The 20,451-nt window shown below is 35.0% G+C and overlaps 1 protein-coding gene across 7 annotated transcripts in view; it reads left to right on the top strand.

The window, feature by feature from the left end:
* The window catches only part of CSMD3 (CUB and Sushi multiple domains 3), a 1,186,048-nt gene that overhangs the window by 332,249 nt on the left and 833,348 nt on the right, over positions 1 to 20,451 (top strand). The gene's annotated exons all lie outside the window — the stretch shown is intronic.

The following is a 20,451-nucleotide window of genomic DNA, read 5'->3' as shown; positions in this document are numbered from 1 at the left end:
CCACAAAACAAGTCTCAATAAATTTAAGAAGATCAAAATAATCCCATGCATCTTTTCTGACCACAAAGTTATGAAACTAGAAATCAACTACAGGAAGAAAATCAGGAAAGCCACAAAAATTTGGAGATTAAACAAAATGCTACTAAACAATGATTGGGTCAATAAAGAAATCAAAGGAGAAATCAAAAAATTCCTGGAGACAAATGAGAATGAAAATGTGACATGCCAGAATCTATGGGATACAGCAAAAGCGGTTCTAAGATGGGAGTTTATAACAATTCAGGCCTATCTAAACAAAGAAGAAAAATCCCAAATAAACTATCTAAAACGACATCTAAAGGTACTGGAAAAAGAAGGACAAAGTCCAAAATCAGCAGAAGGAAGGAAATAATAAAAATCAGAGCAGAAATAAATGAAATAGAGATTACAACAGCAATAGAAAAAATTAATTAAATCAAGAGCTGGTTCTTTGAAAAGATAAACAAAATTGACAAACCTTTAGCTAGACTCACCAAGAGAAAAAGAGAGAAGGCTCAAGTAAATAAAATCAGAAATGAAACAGGAGAAATTACAACAGACACCTCAGAAATACAAAAGATAATAAGAGAATACTATGAAAACTATATGCCAACAAATTGGATAAAATAGAAGAAATGGATAAATTCTTAGAAACATACAACCTTCCAAAACTGGACCAAGAAGAAGTAGAGAATTTGAATAGCCCAATCACCAGTAAGGAGATAGAAACAGCAATCAAAAACCTCCCAAAAAGTAAAAGTTCAGGACCAGATGCCTTCCCTAGTGATTTCTACCAAAGATTCAAAGAAGACTTAATGCCTGTCCTTCTCAAACTCTTCCAAAAAATTGAAGAGGAATGGTGGCTTCGTAATGCATTCTACGAAGCCAACATTATCCTGATACCAAAATCAAACCAAGGACAACACAAAAAAGAAAATTACAGGCCAATATCACTGATGAACATCGATGCAAAAATCCTTAACAAAGTTCTAGCAAATCGAATACAATACATTAAAAAGATCATACATTATGATCAAGTGGGTTTCATTCCAGGGATACAAGGATGGTTCAACATCCACAAATCTATCAACCTGATACACCACATTAACAAAATGAAGAATAAAAATCACATGATCATCTCAATAGATGCAGAGACTGCATTTGGGAAGATACAGCATCCATTTATGATAAAAACTCTAAATAAAATGGGTATAGAAGGAAAATAACTCAGTATATTAAAGGCCATATATGTCAAACCCACAGCAAATATCATTATCAATGGAGAAAAACTGAAAGCTACCCCTCTATGAACAGGAACCAGACAAGGATGCCCACTGTCACCACTCTTATTTAACTTTGTATTGGAAGTTCTAACCAGAGCAATCAGGCAAGAAAAAGAAATAAAAGGGATCAATGTAGGAAAAGAAGAAGTGAAATTGTCACTCTTTGCAGATGAAATGATTTTATATATAGAAAACCCTAAAGAATCCACTAAAAAACTTTTAGAAGCAATAAATTAATACAGTCAAGTCACAGGATACAAAAATCAACATACAAAAATCGGTTGTGTTTCTATACACTAATAATGAAGTAGCAGAAAGAGAAATTAAGAATACAGTCCCATTTACAATTTCAACAAAAAGAATAAAATACCTGGGAATAAACTTAACCAAAGAAGTGAAAGATCTGTACACTGAAAATTCTAAAACGTTGAAACAAATTGAAGAAGGCACAAAGAAATGGAAAGATATTTCATGCTCTTGGATTAGAAGAATTTACATAGTTAAAATGTCCATACTGCCTAAAGCAATCTTAATAGATTCAATGCAATCCCTATCAAAGTTCCAACAACATTTTTCACAGAAATACAACAAAGAATCCTAAAATTCATATGGAACGACAAAAGACCTCGAATAGCCAAAGGATTTCTGAGAAAAAAGAACAAAGCTGGAGGTATCACACTCCCTGATTTCAAAATATACTGCAAAGCCATAGTAACCAAAGCAGCATGCTACTGGCACAAAAACAGAGACACAGATCAATGGAACAGAATCAAAAGCCCAGAAATAAACCCACACATTTGTGGACAGCTAATATTCGACAAGGGAGCCAAGAGCATACAATGGAGAAAGGATAGTCTCTTCAATAAATGGTGTTGGGAAAACTGGACAGCCACATGCAAAAGAATGAAAGTAGACCATTAACTTACAGCATGCACAAAAATCAACTCAAAATGGATTAAAGACTTGAATGTAAGACCCGAAACCATGGAACTTCTAGAAGAAAACATAGGCAGTATGCTCTATCACATTGGTCTTAGCAGCGTGTTTTCAAGTACCATGTCTGATCAAGCAAGCGAAACAAAAGAAAAAGTGAACAAATGGGAGTACATCAAACTAAAAAGCTTCTGCACAGCAAAAGAAAACCATCAACAAAAGGAAAAGACAACCTAACAATTGGGAGAAGATATTTTCAAACCGTATATCAGATAAGGGGTTAATATCCATAATATACAAAGAACTCATACATCTCAATAACAAAAAAAACAACAACCCAATTAAAAAATGGGCAAAAGTTCTGAACAGAGATTTCTCCAAAGAAGATATGCGGATGGCCAACACACATATGACAAGATGCTCAACATCATTAGCTATCAGAGAAATGCAAATCAAAACTGAGATATCACCTCTCTCAGGTCAGAATGACTATAATTAGCAAGACAGGAAACAAGAAGTGTTGGAGAGGATGTGAAGAGAAGGGAAGCCTCGTACACTGCTGGTGGGAGTGTAAACTGTTGCAGCCACTATGGAAAGCAGTAGGGAGTATCCTCATAAAATTAAGAATAGATCTCCCATATGATCCAGCTATCCCACTGCTGGGTATTTATCCAACTTGAAAATGCAAAGGCATAAAGATACATGCACCCCTATGTTCATTGCAGCATTATACGCAATAGCCAAGACTCAGAAGCAACCTAGGTGCCCATCAAGGGATGAATAGATAAAGAGATGTGGTATATATACACAGTGGACTACTACTCAGCCATAAGAAATGATGAAATCTGGCCATTTGTGACAACATGGATGTTCCTTGAGGGTATTATGCTGAGTGAAATAAGTCAGAGGGAGAAAGTCAAATACTGTATGATCTCACTAATAAGTAGAAAATAAAAACAATGACAAACAAACACATTGCATTGGAGATTGGATTGGTGGTTACCATCAGGAACGGGGGGGAGGGCAAAAGGGTTGATTAGGCTCACATGTGAGGTGATGGACTCTAGTTTTCGAGTGGTGAACATGATGTAATCTACACAGAATTCAAAATATATTATGATGTACATCTGAAGATATATAATGTTATAATCCAATGTTACTGCAATTAAAAAATAAATAAATAAATAAAATAATATTCTAGGCAGAAGAAAGGTCATACAGTGTTAGAGTATCTGATGAAATCAAAGAAGACCTTAGTGGTTGGTTTGGAGCTGGCAGCACAATAGGAAAGGCAAAACTGGTGAACCAGTTCATGTAGGTCCCTGGAACTTACAAGAAATACTTCTGATTTTGGTATAAATGTAATCAGAACCACTGAGGCATTGTAGGAGGAGAGTAACATGTTCTGATTTATGTTTTTAGAATATCAACTTTGCTGCTGCATGGGATACAGATTAAAGGAGATTAGAATGTAAGTGAAGAGAAAAGTTAGGAGGAGGATGCAGATGACAGCCTGAATCAAAGGATTGAACCTGGAGATGTGGATAAGTTGGAAAATTCAGGATTTATTAGAGATAGAATGAATAGGACTTGCTGGTGAGTTTAAATTTGGGAGAGTAGAGTGAGGGAAAGAAGGAAATACAAAGGGTTCCTGTTTTAACAACAGAGAAAGTGGTAGTGCTGATGGTCCCAAGAGCATCAATACAGGCTGGCACAAAGTCAGTACTCAGTAAATGTTGTTTCATGCCTGAATGACTGATTGGATGAACGAATACGTAAGAAAAGGTGGTGGATATGGAAGGAAATTATGACCTGATTTTATTGATGTAAATGTTGAGCTGCTTGTGAGATGTTCCAGTGGACATGATAGGTGATTGTTGATATGTGATTTTGGGATTTTGATTTCTAATTTGTGAGTCATTCTTTATTCAATAATCTCCTTTCCACAAATGTTAATTAAACACTTCCCAGGAACAAGGAACTCTGCAAGTCAAAAGGGAATTGAAAGATACGGTACTGCCCTGCACTCAGATCTGCGGTGTCCTGAAGACACGCATAAATAAATATATTACTATAAGGTAGTGCTACAGTGATAAACACCTAGGTTGGAAACAGTCATCTGGCCTGGGAAAGTCAGAAGAGAATTCTTAAGGGAAGTAATACCTGAGATTATGATGAAAGTGAAGGTTATCTAGTTAGTGAAGAAAACAAGAGGGGAAGAAATTATCTAGGAGGGAATGGGAAAAAAGTGGGACTCACTTGTGCTGATGGTGGGAGTACTTACTTTGTTAACTAAGAGGATGGAGAAGGTGTGGAGGGAGATGTGGAAAGAACTGAAGCCTGAAGAGTAAACAGAGTCTTCTGCTGTTTCTTATGGAAGATAAGAATACCTAAATTGATTAGTCAACAATATAAACAATATTAAAAAGAGTTGTATGTTCTCCTCCCCTTTTCTCCTCCTTTTGCTCTTGTCCCTCCTTTTTAATTTTTCTGCCAAATTGTGTTAACCATTTCCTTAACAATCTGTCTGAAATCTTTCTCATCAAAATTTCCTTTATTAATCCCACCCAAATTAGTTTGTTGTTATTACTGTCAAGTGGATTCCAACTCTTAGCAACCATGTGTACAGCAGAGTGGAACCCTGCCTGGTCATTTTGTGCCATCCTCTCACCTTCTGGTGCTATATCAGACAATGCTCTGCTACTATTTATGGGGTTTTCATGGCCAATTTTTTCAGAAGTGAGTGGCCAGGTGCTTTTTCTTAGTCTTTCTTAGTCTGGAAGCTCCACTGAAACCTGTCCACTGTGGGTGACTCTGCTGGTATTTGAAACACTAGTGGCATAGCTTTCAGCATCACAGCAACACACAACCAACACAGTATGACACGTGGGTAGTAGGGTTCCCTGACCTGTAAACGAACCTGGGCCATGGTGATGAGAGTGCCAAATCTTAACTACTAGATCACCAGGGCTGGCAAATTATTACTTCTTTTTCATTCTTTTAGAACCAACTTTATATAATATTTATTTATATTGTTAATATATTACTTTTTAAAATATAGATATGCTGTATATATTTTCAAATATACACATCTATTTACATATTTATGTGTATGTATGTGTGTGTATGAATTCAAGCGTCCTTCCAATTTGTCTCCCACTCTGGTAATGCAGGGTGATCTCCTCATCATTTCAAAATCAGTTGATTAGCAACCTTAATTGCACCTGCAACTTTAATTCTCTTTTGCCATGTAAACTAGCATAATCATAGGTTACCAGGCATGGCATCTTTTGGGTGAGGTATTATTTTGCCTAATATATGTCGTTTCTGAATCCACATGCTTCTATTTGTTAGCTGTTTAATGGGGGATACATTTATTAACCTCTCTGAGCTAATTTCCTCATCTTTAAAATAGGCCTGTGAATAAGGTTTAATTAAACGGTACAAGTAAAGTTTCTAACACAGGGTTTGCATAGTACATACACTCAATCAATGAAGGTACTAAATGCAGTGTACCTAAAAATTAGCTATGTCCCTGTGGACTTCAGGTGGAAAGAAGAATGATGTCTTAAGAAGAAACCACATAATTAGCTAAAGCACTCCAGCTAAAATGATTTATTTTCTTGATGTGGACCTAAGAAGGATAAGAGATGTACAGAACATAAAAGAACAAAACTGTGTAATACCTCTTTTTATACATCATTTTCTTTCCTATTTGGTTTATTTCTTAAGAGTAAGAAAAAATAATCTTCCAAAATAATCCAGATTGGAAATGTTATTAGATGATATGAGAGATAGTTGAATAAATATTTATTTTTAAAAGCTTCCTATTTTTGTTATAATTCTTCATTTGAGATCTTAAAATTTAGCACATTAAAAAAGTAAAGAAGGGGCCGGCTCTGTGGCGTAGTGGTTAAGTTTGCACTCTCCACTTCAGCAGCCTGGGGTTCACCAATTTGGATCCTGGGGGCAGACCTACACACTGCTCATCAAGCCATGCTGTGGCGGCATACCACATAGAAGAACTAGCAGGACTTGTAACTAGGATACACAACTGTCTACTGGGGCTTTGGGGAGAGGAATAAAAAAACAAAGAGGAAGATTGGCAACAGATGTTAGCTCAGGGCCAATCCTCCTCACCAAAAACAAAGAAAGAAAGAAAGAAAGAAAGAAAAGAACTGTCAACAAATTGCCAATTTTTCCAGAAGTTGAGCTTTAATGATCTTTTAGCTATTTGGTAGGATTTTCTTCCTATGTTTTAATCAACAGTTTTAGATAATAAGCCCTTTAGGGAAAGGATTTACTTCCTGAATATTTTTATTTTTTGGTTGGTTGGTTTTGAGAATTTTCAGCCATTGTATAGCATTTTTAAGGTTAGAGCCTAAAAGCCTCCTCAAGCTCCAGATTGAGAAAAAGACTGAACTGTTGTATTCCTTGGGGAGTAGGTCTCTGAGTCTAGCTACCTCTGGGAATTAAACAGAACAGGGCATTGAAGCTTTTACTTGCCCACCTCATTAGGAACATTTAAAGTAGCCATGGTAGTTGGTTCTAACAAATCCACCTTCGTAGAAAACAACAGTATTCTCAGAAGTACGTAATAATATACACTGGAAGCATTAACACTCCACTCTGATAGCCTTTTCCTGAAGGACAAGAGAAGCAAATGTGTTTTTTTTTCCCCTAGTATTTAACACAGTTGATTGTGCATGTCTAATTCTTTTGCTACTCTTGTCTGGTGTCAATCTTTTGGTTTTTAGTGGAGGTTTCCTTTTGGGATTTAGCAGAACACATGGCTGACCTGCATGCTTCTGTATCTCCAGGGCTCTAGTAAAATATTAGCACACAAAGCTAAATTGATTTGGAAACATAAGGCACAAAAAAGCTGGTTTTATGCAAATGTTAACACTGTATAAAAAAGCCCTTGGACATCATTTAAAGTGCAGCTTCACCTGACTGGCTCACTGACATTTGGATGGATGCTAAAATTAACCATTTAAGCTTTGCTGTTCTTGGGGCCGTACATGTAAATGTGGGTGTCCCATACCCCTGGTTACTCCTTGTCTGACTGTGCTGCCAAGTTTTCGCTTATCATGCCAAGACAAAAATTATTTAAAAGAGCAGAGTATCCAAAACTCATTTACATTTGGCTTTGGACTTACCTTCCCAGTTATAATTGGCTTTGGACTCTATAAAAATTATTTTGTATTCCCTAACCACATGGCAACTGACATCGTGAAAAAGTGACCCAGATAAATAGTAGGTGGCAAGGTTTTGGATGAACAATACACAGCTAAAAATTTATAGCTGAGCTATGGATTGGTTATAATTTTTGATAAATACATTTTTGCTATAGCGGCTTTTGTTGTATTAGAATCTGGTACATATTTCTTACAGTAATACCTTGTACAAGATCGGTGCTCAAATTATCTACTGAATAAATGAAAATACTGTTTACTTTTACATAAGTCATTGATGAGAGTTATTAGAGTTTTCCTTTTATTTCTTCTTAAGATTGAATTTCAAAATTGATCAAAAGAGAATCTAATTTTGATCAGTACATTCAGATGTAATTAAAAAATACTTTGTTTTGAGACAGGAAGTTGTATTAAAGCTAAAAGGCAATCATCAGCAAAAATTATACAATAATGATCTGCATAATTTCCTATTTGATTACATCTCATTTCAACAGATAATTGTGGACTACACCATTACTGAGAAAAAAACTGAAAAAAAAATTAAAGGAAGGAAAAAGAAGTAACAAGCACATTAAATCAATGTGAAAATACATTCTGAGCACTGTTGTTCAGAATGTACATATGAGATACAAAAAATACATGTACTCACTTGGTTTAGAATAAATAGTAAAACAAAGAAAAAAATATCATTAAGAGACCAGATTTATTCAGTTCATCTGATTTTACTAAGAATGAATTTCTTGGGTCCAGCCAGTGACCAAGTGGTGAAGTTTGTGGGCTCCACTTTGGTGGTTCAGGGTTTTGCCTGTTTGGATGCTGGGTGCAGACCTAGCACTGCTCATTAAGCCATGCTGAGGTGGTGTCCCACATAGCAGAGCCAGAAGGACCTACAACTAGAATATACAACTATGTACTGGAGGGTTCTGGGGAGAAGAAGCAGGAAAAAAAAAGATGGGCAACAGATGTTAGCTCAGGTACCAGTCTTCAAATAAATAAGTAATCTTGTTAAAAAAAAAAAAAGAATGAATTTCTTGATGCACATAGGAAGCCTACAATTAATTAAGTAGAAATATTTCAATATAAATTTTGTCAATATTCAATGGCATAATTATGAACTTGCAGAGGACCATTTTGTATGTCATATTGCATAATCCTATTAAAAACTTAAAAAAATCATTATACTTTAGTAGTTTGCAGATGGATTCATTGCAACCTCATCCTTTTAGACATTTTAGTGATGTGCATTGTGTATTTGTATGTGTATGAGTCTACACACATACATATACATACAATTTCTGAGAGCTCCCTCTCCAGATGAAAATCAGTAAGCCCTCCTACTAAAATTATGCAGTCAGTCACTATGAAATGAACAAAGATTTGGAAAGGAGAATTGCTACCAAAGTTAGTTAATGTATTTTATTAATATTAAAGATTCCCGGGGCTGGCCACGTGCCCAAGTGGTTATGTTCACGGGCTCCGCTGCAGGCAACCCAGTGTTTCGTTGGTTCGAATCCTGGGCGCAGACGTGGCACTGCTCATCAAACCACGCTGAGGCAGTGTCTCACATGCCACAACTAGAAGGACCCACAATGAAGAATATGCAACTATGTACTGAGGGGCTTTGGGGAGAAAAAGGAAAAAAATAAGAATAAAAATCTTTAAAAAGAATATATTAAAGGTTCCCCTTAGGCAGTTGAATAGAAGGTGAAGAGGATTGAGCTAAATGACATAGTTTGCAGAATCATCAGTATAACTGGAAGACAGTTGAAATAAAGAGAGTAGATAATATAACCCTGGGAGAAAGTATATATCATGAAGAGAACAGTAGAAACCTGGGAAGCACTGATATTAAAGTAACTAGTGGAGAAACAGGAGGCAATGAGGTAGATGGATAAGAAGTGGTTAGACAGGTAGGTACAAGGGTAATCAGTAAAGTATTTCACGTGGAAGCCAAAAAAGGGGAGGGTTCTTAAAAGGAATGGATTAATAACAATGTCAAATGTCACAGAGATGCTCAATAAAAAATTATTGAACAAGTATGAGTCCTTTAGGAAGACAATGGTAATTTAGATAAAGGGTTTCAATGGAAAGCATGAAGAGATTCACAGTCAATTGCAGTCAATTGAGGGGTGACTGGGAGGTAAATTAGGTAGAAACATTAAACAAAGGTAAATTTTCTGATAAATTTGACAAGGGAAGAGGAAAAATTTACTGTTAGGAAAGTATGGTTAATAGATCAAGAAAAATTTATTTTGTCTTGCTATTTAGAGATGGGAAGTGTTGGCTTCATTTGTATTTGGACTTTTAGGATGGTATTGGGGAGAGATTTATCAGCTTAAGTCATCCCAGGTAGAGTATAGGCCTGGAGTTAGGTAGAAGATGGGGTAAAGTGAGTGGATTAGTTATTTTGCATGAATTAGTAACAGTGATTCTTGATTCTAGCTATGCATTAGAAACACCTAGGGAACGTCAAAAACATTGCCCTACCATTGACCCCACTATCAACCAATTACACAAGAATCTTGGGGTTGGGGTTGAATTATAGATATTTTAAATGCTCTTAAGATGTTTCTTATGTTCAGTGAATGTTGAAACAAAGGTGATAGGTCTTTGGAAAATTTGAGGGAGAGCATACTCTGAACATTCTTACGTTTTAAAATGAACTAGAATTAAAGTTTACCTTCAGAGAGTAAAGAGCATCAAGTGGAGTGGAGACTCAGGGACAGTGATGAAGGTTAAAAATGAGATGTAAACAAGGGACAGGGGTTTTATAAAATAGAAAGAACTGAGATAGAGTCTACTATCTTTACTGAAATTATTTTCTTCAAAGATTCTTCAAGATTCCTGGGCTCTTCCCTGGACCTACTGAATCAAAAACTCTGGGAGTGGGGCCCAGTGATCAGTGTTTTGACAAGCCCTCTAGGTAATTCCCATTCATGTTAAACTTTAGGAAGAGGTGATGTAGGTCAATCCTGAATGTCTGGATCATGCTTAGTTTCTAATCACTATCTCCGGGAATGTAGGAAGAGGAAGGCCAGATCTGACGACTCTCAGAGATTCAGGGGACACCTCACAATATATTTGCTGACTTGGAAGGAGAATGTGTGCTTTCCAGATACTCTCACTTTTATTTCATAATGTTTTAATTAAAATGTAAAATATATACAGAAAAGTCACAACTTATAAGTCTACAGCTTGATAAATTTTCACAAAATAAACACAGCCTCGTTACTAGCATCCAGATCAAGAACAGTATATTAGTAGTAACTCAGAAACCTCTCGAATACTCCCTCTCAGTCACTATCCTGCTTGTCCTTGAAAGTAAACACTCTTCTAATTTCTAGCACCACAGATTATTTTTACCTATTTTCAACTTTATAAAATGAAATGTCACAGTATGTACTCTTCAACTGGTGTTATTCTCTGTGAGATTCATCATATTGTTGCATGTAGTAGTAGTAGTTTGTTCATTTTCATTGATTGATAGTGGTACATTATAGGACTAAACCACTAATTATTTATGTGTGACATCTTTGATGAACATTTGGGTTCTTTCCAGCTTGGTTGTTATAAATAATGTGTCTGTGAACATTCCTATGAATATCTTTTGATGCACATCTGAGAAAATGCCTAGTAGTGGAAACGTTAAGTCATAGGATAATGGATAGCTTTATTAGACAACTGCCAATGAGTTTTCCCAAGAGGCTGTATTAATTTACAGAGTTACAAGAAATATAGAGGAATTCTAGTTTTATATCCTTGCTAAACTTACGTTATTGATCTTTGTCATTTTAAACATTCTGGTGTTTGTGTAGTAGGGAATCGTGGTTTGAATTTGAATTTCCTTGATAACTAATGAATTCAGTACCTTTCTTATATGTCCATTTGCAATTGATTCATCCTCCATTGTGAGATGCCTACTCTAATATTTTGTCCATTTTCTTATTAAGTTGTTTGCCTTTTTCTTAATGATTTGTAGGAGGTCTTTATACATTTTGGATGAGCCCTCATCAGTTATATCTGTTGGAAATATCTTCCACTGTGTGCCTGGACTGCCTCAGTGAAATCACTTAAAAAAGAGAATTTCTCGTTTTAATGTAGTCTACTGTACCTATTTAAGGAAATATTGTCAATTCTCAGGACATGAGGATGTCTTCTATTATGTTTCAGAGTTGTATTGTTTCAGTTTTCATGTTTAGATACATGGTTCATCTTGAATTGATTATAGTGTATGGATATAATGGTAACCTGGCACCATTTAATGAAAAGATCTTCTATTCCTACTGTTCTGCAGTGCTGCTATTGTTATAACTCAAGTACTTGAGTGAGTGTGTTTGCGTGTGTCTGGAGTCTTTACTCTGTTCCATTGGTTGACTGGTCTATATTTACTTTTAATTTGTCATTGTTTTGATTAGTGTAGCTTTATAATGTCTTCATAGTGATTATTTAGCTTTGTTTTCCTCTTCAGTATTGTCTTAGTTATGCTTAGCTATTTGTATCTGTAGATAATTTAAAAAATCAGATTATCATTTACATATGTACATACATTAAATAAACATATCCCCCCACACACCAAAATTTTGATTAATCTGGGGAGAACTGACATTTTTAGATTATCAATCTGAAAATCTGGAATATCCATTTATTTACATAGATCTGTATTTTCTCCCAAAAATACAAGTAGAGCTTTACAGGCTTTTCACGTTTCACTATTTTTGTTCCTAGACACTTGAAATTTTATTCTATTAGAAGTGGTAGTTTTAAAATTTCAGGTTCTAATTGTTCATTGCTGATATGTTTTTGTATATTGGCCTGTTTTCAGTAGTAGTCTTGCTAAATTCACACATTAAGTTGTATACTTTGATGATTCTCTTGAATATTCTACGTATATAATTCTATCTGCAAATAATGAAGTTACACTTTTTTTGTATTTGTTTATTTTGTATCTACTTATTTGTATTCCTTGTGATTATTTTTTTATTCTACTCCATAAATGGCTCAGAGATCAGAATCTGATTTGATGACCAGATTAAATAATTATATCAACTCATTGATTTATTTCATATTTAATTTAATAAAGTCATATAACCCCTATTTTATGTTAATCTTTTTTTTAATAATAGAGATGTGATGTGAACAAAAATAGATACAATCCCTGCCTTTATAGAGCTTACAAATTAGAGGGAGACAAAAGTTCTAAATACCTATGTGGAAAAAACTTTCCATCAGCATGTGGCCTCTAACCATGGCTACAACATCTGAATAAAAGGGCCACAACATCCAGGTAGCATAAATAGAAAAAAAATGTGGATGATCTTGTGGAAGGTTTTTACGGGCAAAGCTTGCAATGATAGCTCACTTCACTGACAATCCATTCACCAGAATTCAGTTACGTGGCCTAACCTAGATGTGAGGAACACCAAAAACTTCGCCCTGGTTGAGTAACTGTTTCCCAGCAACAACTGCACATGTGGAAACAGAACAGAAATTTTGGTGCCTAGTTAGCTGCCTCTGCCACACCAAGATGCCAAAAATCATGTGCCTCTTACGTCTGTGAGTTTTTAGTTTTCATCAAATTTGGAAATATTTTGGCTATTATATCTTGAAATAGTTCTCTGTACTGCTTCCCCATGCCCTACAACCTTTTTGGAACTTTGATATCACTTATGTTAAACTGCTTCATGTTTTCCTACAGGGGAAAACTTTTTTTTTTAATATTCTTCTATTCTCTCTGCTTCATTTTGAATAATTTACTTGAATAGTTTTTTATTTTTTATTGAGGTAACATTGGTTTATAACATTGTGTAAATTTCAGGTATACATCATTATATTTCGATTTCTGTGTAGATTACATCATATTCACCACCCAAAGACTAATTACCATCAATCATCATACACATCTGCCAATCACCCCTTTTGCGCTCCTCGCTGCTTGCACTCTGGTAACCAACAATCAAATCTCTGTCTGTGTTTGTTGTTGATTTTATCTTCTATTTATGAGTGAGATCATACGGTATTTGACTCTCTCCCTCTGACTTATTTCTCTTAGCACAGTACCCTCAAGCTCTATCCATGATGTCGCAATTGGCAAGATTTCATCTTTTTTTGTGGCTGAGTAGTATTGCAATCTGTATATGTAAAATGACTTCTTTATTCATCTGTCCCTTGGTCAGCCCCTTGATTCCTTCCAGGTATTGGCTATTGTGAATAATGCTGCAGTGAACATAGGGGTGCACATATCTTTACACAATTTTGTTGTCATGTTCTTTGGATAAATACCCAGCAGTGGAATAGCTGGATCATATGGTAATTCTGTTCTTAATTTTCTGAGGAATCTCCACACTGTTTTCCATAGTGGCTGCACCAGATTGCACTCCCACCAGCAGTGTAAGATAGTTCCCTTTTCTCCACATCCTCTCCAACACTTGTTATTTTGTCTTACTAGTCATGGCCATTCTGACAAACATGAGGTGATATCTCATTGTAGTTTTGATTTACATTTCCCTAATAGTGATGTTAAACATCTTTTCATGTGCCTGTTGGCGATCTGTATGTCTTCTTTGGAAAAATGTCTGTTGAGATCTTTTGCCCATTTTTTAATTGGATTGTTAGTTTGTTTGTTGTTGAGCTGTATGAGTTCTTTATATATTTTGGATATTAACCCCTTATCAGATATATGGTTTGCAAATATCTCTCCCAGTTGTAAGGTTGTCTTTTCATTTTGTTGATGGTTTCCTTTGCTGTGCAGAAGCTTTCTAGTTTGACGTCGTCCCGTTTGTTCATTTTTTCTGTTTCTCTTGCCCAGTCAGACATGGTACTTGAAAATATGCTGCTAAGACTGATGTTGAAGAGTGTATTGCCTATGTTTTCTTCTGGAAGTTTCATGGTCTTAGGTCTTAAATTCAAGTCTTTAATCTATTTTGAGTTAATTTTTGTGGATGGTGTAAAATAATGGCCTACTTTTATTCTTTTGAATGTGGCTATGCAGTTTTCCACCACCATTTATTGAAGAGACCTTCCTTTCTCTGCTGTATGTGCTTGGCTCTGTTGTCGAAAATTAGCTTTCCATAGATGTGTGGGATTATTTCTGGGCTCTTAATCCTTTTGCATTGATCCCACTGTCTGTTTTTGTGCCAATACCTTGCTGTTTTGATTACTATAGCTTTGTAGTATATTTTGAAATCAGGGAGTGTGATACCTCTAGATTTCTTCTTTTTTCTCAGGTTTCCTTTGGCTATTCAGGGTCTTTTGCTGTTCCATATAAATTTTAGGATTCTTTGTTCTATTTCTGTGAAAACATCGTTGGAATTTTGATAGGGATTGCATTGAATCTGTAGATTGCTTTATGAAACAGATATTTTAACTATATTAATTATTCTAATATAAAAGCATGGAATATCTTTTGCTTCTTTGTGTCTTTTTCAATTTCTTTCAACCATGTTTTGTAGTTTTCAGTGTACAGGTCTTTCACCTCTTTGATTAAATTTATTCCTAGATATTTTATTCTTTTTGTTGCAACTATAAATGGGATTGTATTCTTAATTTCTCTTTCTGCAACTTCATTAGTGTATAAAAATACAGCTGATTTTTGTATCTTGATTTTGTTTCCTGCAACTTTACCACATTCATTTATTATTTCTCAAAGTTTTTGGTAGATTCTTTAGGGTTTTCTATATATAAAATTACGTCATCTGCAAATAGTGACAGTTTCACTTCTTCCTTTCCAATTTGAATCCCTTTTATTTCTTTTTCTTGCCTTATTGCTCTGGCTTGGAGATCCAAAGCTGTGTTAATAAGTATGAATGGCGAAAGTGGACATCCTTGTCTAGTTCCTGTTCTTAGAAGGATAGCTTTCAGTTTTTCTCCATTAAGTATGATATTAGCTGTGGGTTTATCATATAAGTCCTTTATTATGTTCAGCTGCTTTCCTTCTATACCCATTTTATTGAGTTTTTATCATAAATGGATGCTCTATCCTGTCTAATGCTGTCTCTGCATCTATTGAGATGATCATGTGATTTTTATTGTTCATTTTGTTAATGTTGTGCTTCATGTTGATTGATTTGCAGAGGTTGAACCATCTGTGCATCCCTGGAATAAATCCCACTTGATCATGTTGTATGATCTTTTTAATGTATTATTGTATTCAATTTGCTGGTATTTTGTTGAGATTTTTGTGTCAATGTTCATCAGTGATATTGGTCTGTAATGTTCTTTATTTGTGATGTCCTTGTCTGGTTTTGTTATCAGGGTAATGTTGGCTTTGTAGAATGAGTTGGGAAGCTTCCCTTCCTCTTCAATTTTTTGGAAGAGTTTGAGAAGGATAGGTATAGTTTTCTTTGAATGCTTGATGGAATTCACCAGGGAGGCTGTCAGATCCTGGACTTTTATTTTTGAGGAGGGTTTTGATTACTGTTTTAATCTCCTTGCTGGTGATTGATCTATTCAGATTCTCTATTTCTTCAAGATTCAGTTGTGGAAGGTTGTATGCTCCTAAGAATTTATCCATTACTTGTAGATAATCCCGTTTGTTGGCATATATCTTTTCATAGTAGTCTCATAATCTTTTGTATTTCTGAAGTGTCCCTTATAGTTTCTCCTCTTTCATTTCTGATTTTATTTCAGGCTTCTCTGTTTTTTTTCTTGATGAGTCTAGCTGAAGGTTTATAAATTTTGATTGTCTTTTCAAAGAACCATCTCTTCCTTTCATTGATTTTTTCTATTGTTTTTTAGTCTCTGTTTCATGTATTTTTTCTCTAATTTTTATGATTTCCTTCCTTCTAATGATTTTGGGCTTTGTTTGTTCTTCTTTTTCTTGTTCCTTTAGTTGCACTGTTAGGTTATTTGTTTGAGATTTTTTGTGTTTGGTGCGCTTAGCCTGTACTGTTCTAAACTTCCCCCTTAGAACTGCTTTTGCTCTATCCCTTAAATTTTATGTCGATTTTCAGTTTCATTTGTCTTCAGGTATTTTTCAATTTCTCCATTGACCCAATCATGGTATAGTGACAGTGTGTTTAATCTCAACATACTTGTAGCTAGTGTGATTTTCCTGCTATTGTTGATTTCTAGTTTTATACCATTGTGAGCAGAAAAGATACTTCGTATTATTGCAGTCTTAAATTTATTGAGACTTGTTTTGTGGCCTAATATGTGATCTATCCTGGAGAATATTCCATGTGCATTTGAAAAGAATGTGTATTCTACACTTTTTGGATGGAATGTTTTGTATATATCCACTAAGTCCATCTGGTCTAATGTGCCATTTAATACCAATGTTTCCTTGTTAATCTTCTGTTGGATGATCTACTCATTGGTGTAAGTGGTGTGTTAAAGGTCCCTACTATTACTGTGTTACTGTTTCACCTTTAATGTCTGTTAATAGTTTCTTTAGATGCTCCTATATTGGGTGCATAGATATTTACAAGTGTTTTATCCTCTTGCTGGATTGTTTCCTTTAACATTTTGTAGTACCCTTCTTTGTTTCTGCTTATCGTTTTTGTTTTAATGTCTATTTTGTCTGATATAAGTATTGCTACTCCAGCTTTCTTTTCATTGCCATTTGCATGGAGTTTTTTTTTCATCCCTTCACTTTCAGTTTGTGAGTATCTTTAGGTCTGAAGTGTGTCTCTTGTATGCAGCATATATATGGGTCTTGTTTTTTTATCCAATCTGCCACCCTATGTCTTTTGATTGGAGCATTTAGTCCACTGACATTTAAAGTAGCTATTGATAAGAATGTACTTATTGCCATTTTGTTACTCTTTTCCTGGGTGTTTTAGTGGTTCTTCTTTGTTACTTCCTTCTTCTTTTGCTCTCTTCCCTTGTGGTTTGATGGCTCTTTTTAGTATTATGTTTGGGTTCCTTTCTCTTAATTTTTTGTGTTTTTATTATAGGTTTCTGTTTTGTGATTACCATGAGGTTCATTTATAATAACCTGCCTATATTAAGTTGATTATAAAGATCATTCTTAGCTCTCAGGTGATACTAAAACAGGGCACAGGCCAGATATATCCTGGGCTGTAGTTTGCCAACCCTTCCTTTAAATAGTAGAACATAGTCATATTATCTGTTACAAAGTCCTTGTCTGCTAATTTCATTATCTCTATCATTTTTGTTCTGTTTCTATTTACTGACATTTCTCTTGGTAATGGGTCATATTTTTCTGCTTCTTGATGTGAGTACTCATTTTTTACTGCATGTTGAACATTGTGAATTTAAAGTTATTGAGTATCTGGACTTAGTTAACTTCCTTTAAAGAAAGTTGGGCTTTCTTCTGGTATATAGTACAGTTTCATTTGTTTTAGTTTGTGTCTTTTGAGGTTTGTTTTTAAGTTATGTTAGGGCAGTTCGAGAGTAACCTTTGCCCTAGGGATAGTTTAGCCCCTCTACTTAGGTGTATCCCTTCTGAAGTTTCTATTGAATACTCTGGTTATTTAAAGAGTACTCTTCACCCTAGCTGGAGGAAGTAGAAAAATACCCAGCCCTCTGTGCTCTCTTTGGAACCTTTCAGATCAGAGATTCCTGGCCTCTGCCTCATTTCATGGAATTTCACCCTTTGCATGTATTTGTTAGTGTTTAGCAAATACCCAGGGGACCACTATGCAGATTTTGTGATTTCTTTTTTTTCAGAACTCCCTGTACTCTGGAATTGTGTCTTACAACTTACAGGCTCCTCCTGCTCCCTGAACACTGTCTACTCAGCTCAGAACATCATGTTTTATTCATAATTCCTCTCCCTAGTCTATGATCCTGAATATGCTTCCAGACAGAAAGCCAGGCAATTATAGGGCTCTCCCCATTTTGTTCCTCTCCTTTCTGAGATCACAGTCTTGTATGACCTTGGTCCAGTGTTTGAAAGCAGCTATATTTTGCTCACTTTTTAATTTTCCTTGGATAAGAGAATGTGAATCTGTCTCCTGTTGCTCTGTCATAGCTCCTTCTTGATTTGAAGACCTTCCCCCAAAATTTTTAAATAACTAATCACTGAATGAATGCTTGTATTTTTTTTTCTTAGTTGGAGATTCTGAGAAGTATTTAAGCTGAATGTGAAAAAAATCCACATATTTATTGATTACTTTCCTTGGTACATTAACTTAACCTCTCATTTTCTAGACATGTCTCTTAGGAAGATAAATCTCAATTACAAGGGATATTTGCTCAAAAGTGTGTGTGAGCATTCAGAAATAAGCCTTCAATACTGAAATGACATTATATTTGGCTTTCTTTCCCTTTGCATGAGATGTTCATCTTGATAAACGATGAATGTTTTTCTTCTATTTGTTATAAATCTGTTTCTCAGATGAATTTAATTTTATCTGTTTTAGTATGAAAGGAGCTGAAGGAGCTGGACTGAGAAATGAAAATGATGAGAACACTTTAATTTTACTTAATAATCATCAAAAATTCACTTCTATTTTCTTTAAAAGTTGGACAGTGTATTTGTTGTTCCTTGAGAAATGTGCAATAAAGTAGGAATCTAGAAGATGTGCAATTTAACTACCCAGTTGCTCAATTTTTATTCTCTATTAGAAAAGAGTTTCTCTTTAAACACAAAGATACATAAGGCTGAACTATTAAATGTAAACAAGGAAAGCTATACAAATGGAACTGCTTCTCTGTCTGTGTAATATAATGGATAATTAATGAGTATAATATTTAAATATTTTGTCTAAGAGGTAGACAACAGTGATGCCTGCCTTGGGAAGGAACAAGTAACCCCACATAGATGTCAGATTCACTTGAGTGCTGATAGAAGGTTGAGATTTAGCAAGGGAGATTTGTAGAAAAATTTCCCATGATAAAGTCAGAGATTGGATTGAATGCTTAGCATCTGGAATAGACCACGTATACTCGTCTTCCACAGTTTGCAGTTTATTTCTCTTTTGTGATAAACAAGCTTATTTTTTATCACCCTTGCCCCCCATCTCTAACCTATTTCAGAAGGAACTTATAGCAGGGCAGAGCACAGTATGAAATCAGTATCTGAAAAGATGTTTTACAGAGAACAGTTTGAGGTGGTTTTTAAAGCTTTTTTTAACTGTCCCGTTTTAGAGCAGTTTCAATTTACAATATCTTAAATGAAATGTGTGTTCTCATACACAAAGCCAAAACAAGGTCAGGTATTTTCAGTATCTAAATAAGTGTCACAGAAGTTAAAAGTAAATAAAATTTAATTGTAGGAAAAATACATTTGTGGAAAAATATTGGACTTTTTTCTTAATGTTTGCTCTTATATACGTCTCATTTTTATTTTATTTTGTGACTTTTCTCCCTGCTTTATAGATAAGAGATTGAAGGAGATTGTTTACCAAGTTTACAGAAATTCAGCTATTTAAAATAATAGAAATAAGAGCTATTTGATGATTTATGATATTGTAAATAATTAAAATTAATTTGAATAACATTTTAAATTTAACATACATAGCTTTTAATCAATAGATTTGATTACATTAAGAACTTAAGAGGGAGTTGATAATATTTCCCTCAGATTATTGGAATAAGTACCAAGTCAAATGGATTAACTTTTTAGGTGTGAGGGTCTTCTTGATGATTTCTTGTTGTGAGGGTCATGTGGGGCTGAACTCCCATAGCTTTTGTTTATCTGGGAAAATGTTTACTTCTCCATCATACCTGAAGGATATTTTCACTGGATAGAAGAGTGTTGTTGGCTGAAAGTTTTTGTCTTTCAGAATTTTGAATATATCATTCCACTCTCTCCTGGCCTGTGTGCCTGATAGGGGTTCCTTTGTAAGTTATTTTCTTCTGCCTTGCTGCCCTTAATGTATTTTCTTTATCATTGACTTTTGTCAGCTTTACTACTATATGCCTTGGAGAAGGTCTTTTTACGTTCATATACTTTGGATATCTGTTGGCTTCTGTCACATATATTTCCTGTTCCTTCCCCAGGTTTGGGGAGTTCTCAGCTATTATTTCTTTGAGCAAGCTTTCTGCTCCATTCTTCTTCTCGTCTCCCTGTGGAATACCTATAATCCTTATGTTGCTTTTCCTAATTGAGTCAGATA

The sequence above is a fragment of the Equus caballus genome, chromosome 9 (genome assembly GCF_041296265.1).
Source record: "Equus caballus isolate H_3958 breed thoroughbred chromosome 9, TB-T2T, whole genome shotgun sequence".
Taxonomy (NCBI): Eukaryota; Metazoa; Chordata; class Mammalia; order Perissodactyla; family Equidae; genus Equus; species Equus caballus.
Note: the sequence above shows the minus strand (reverse complement) of the source record. Positions and strands in the feature narration are given on the sequence as shown.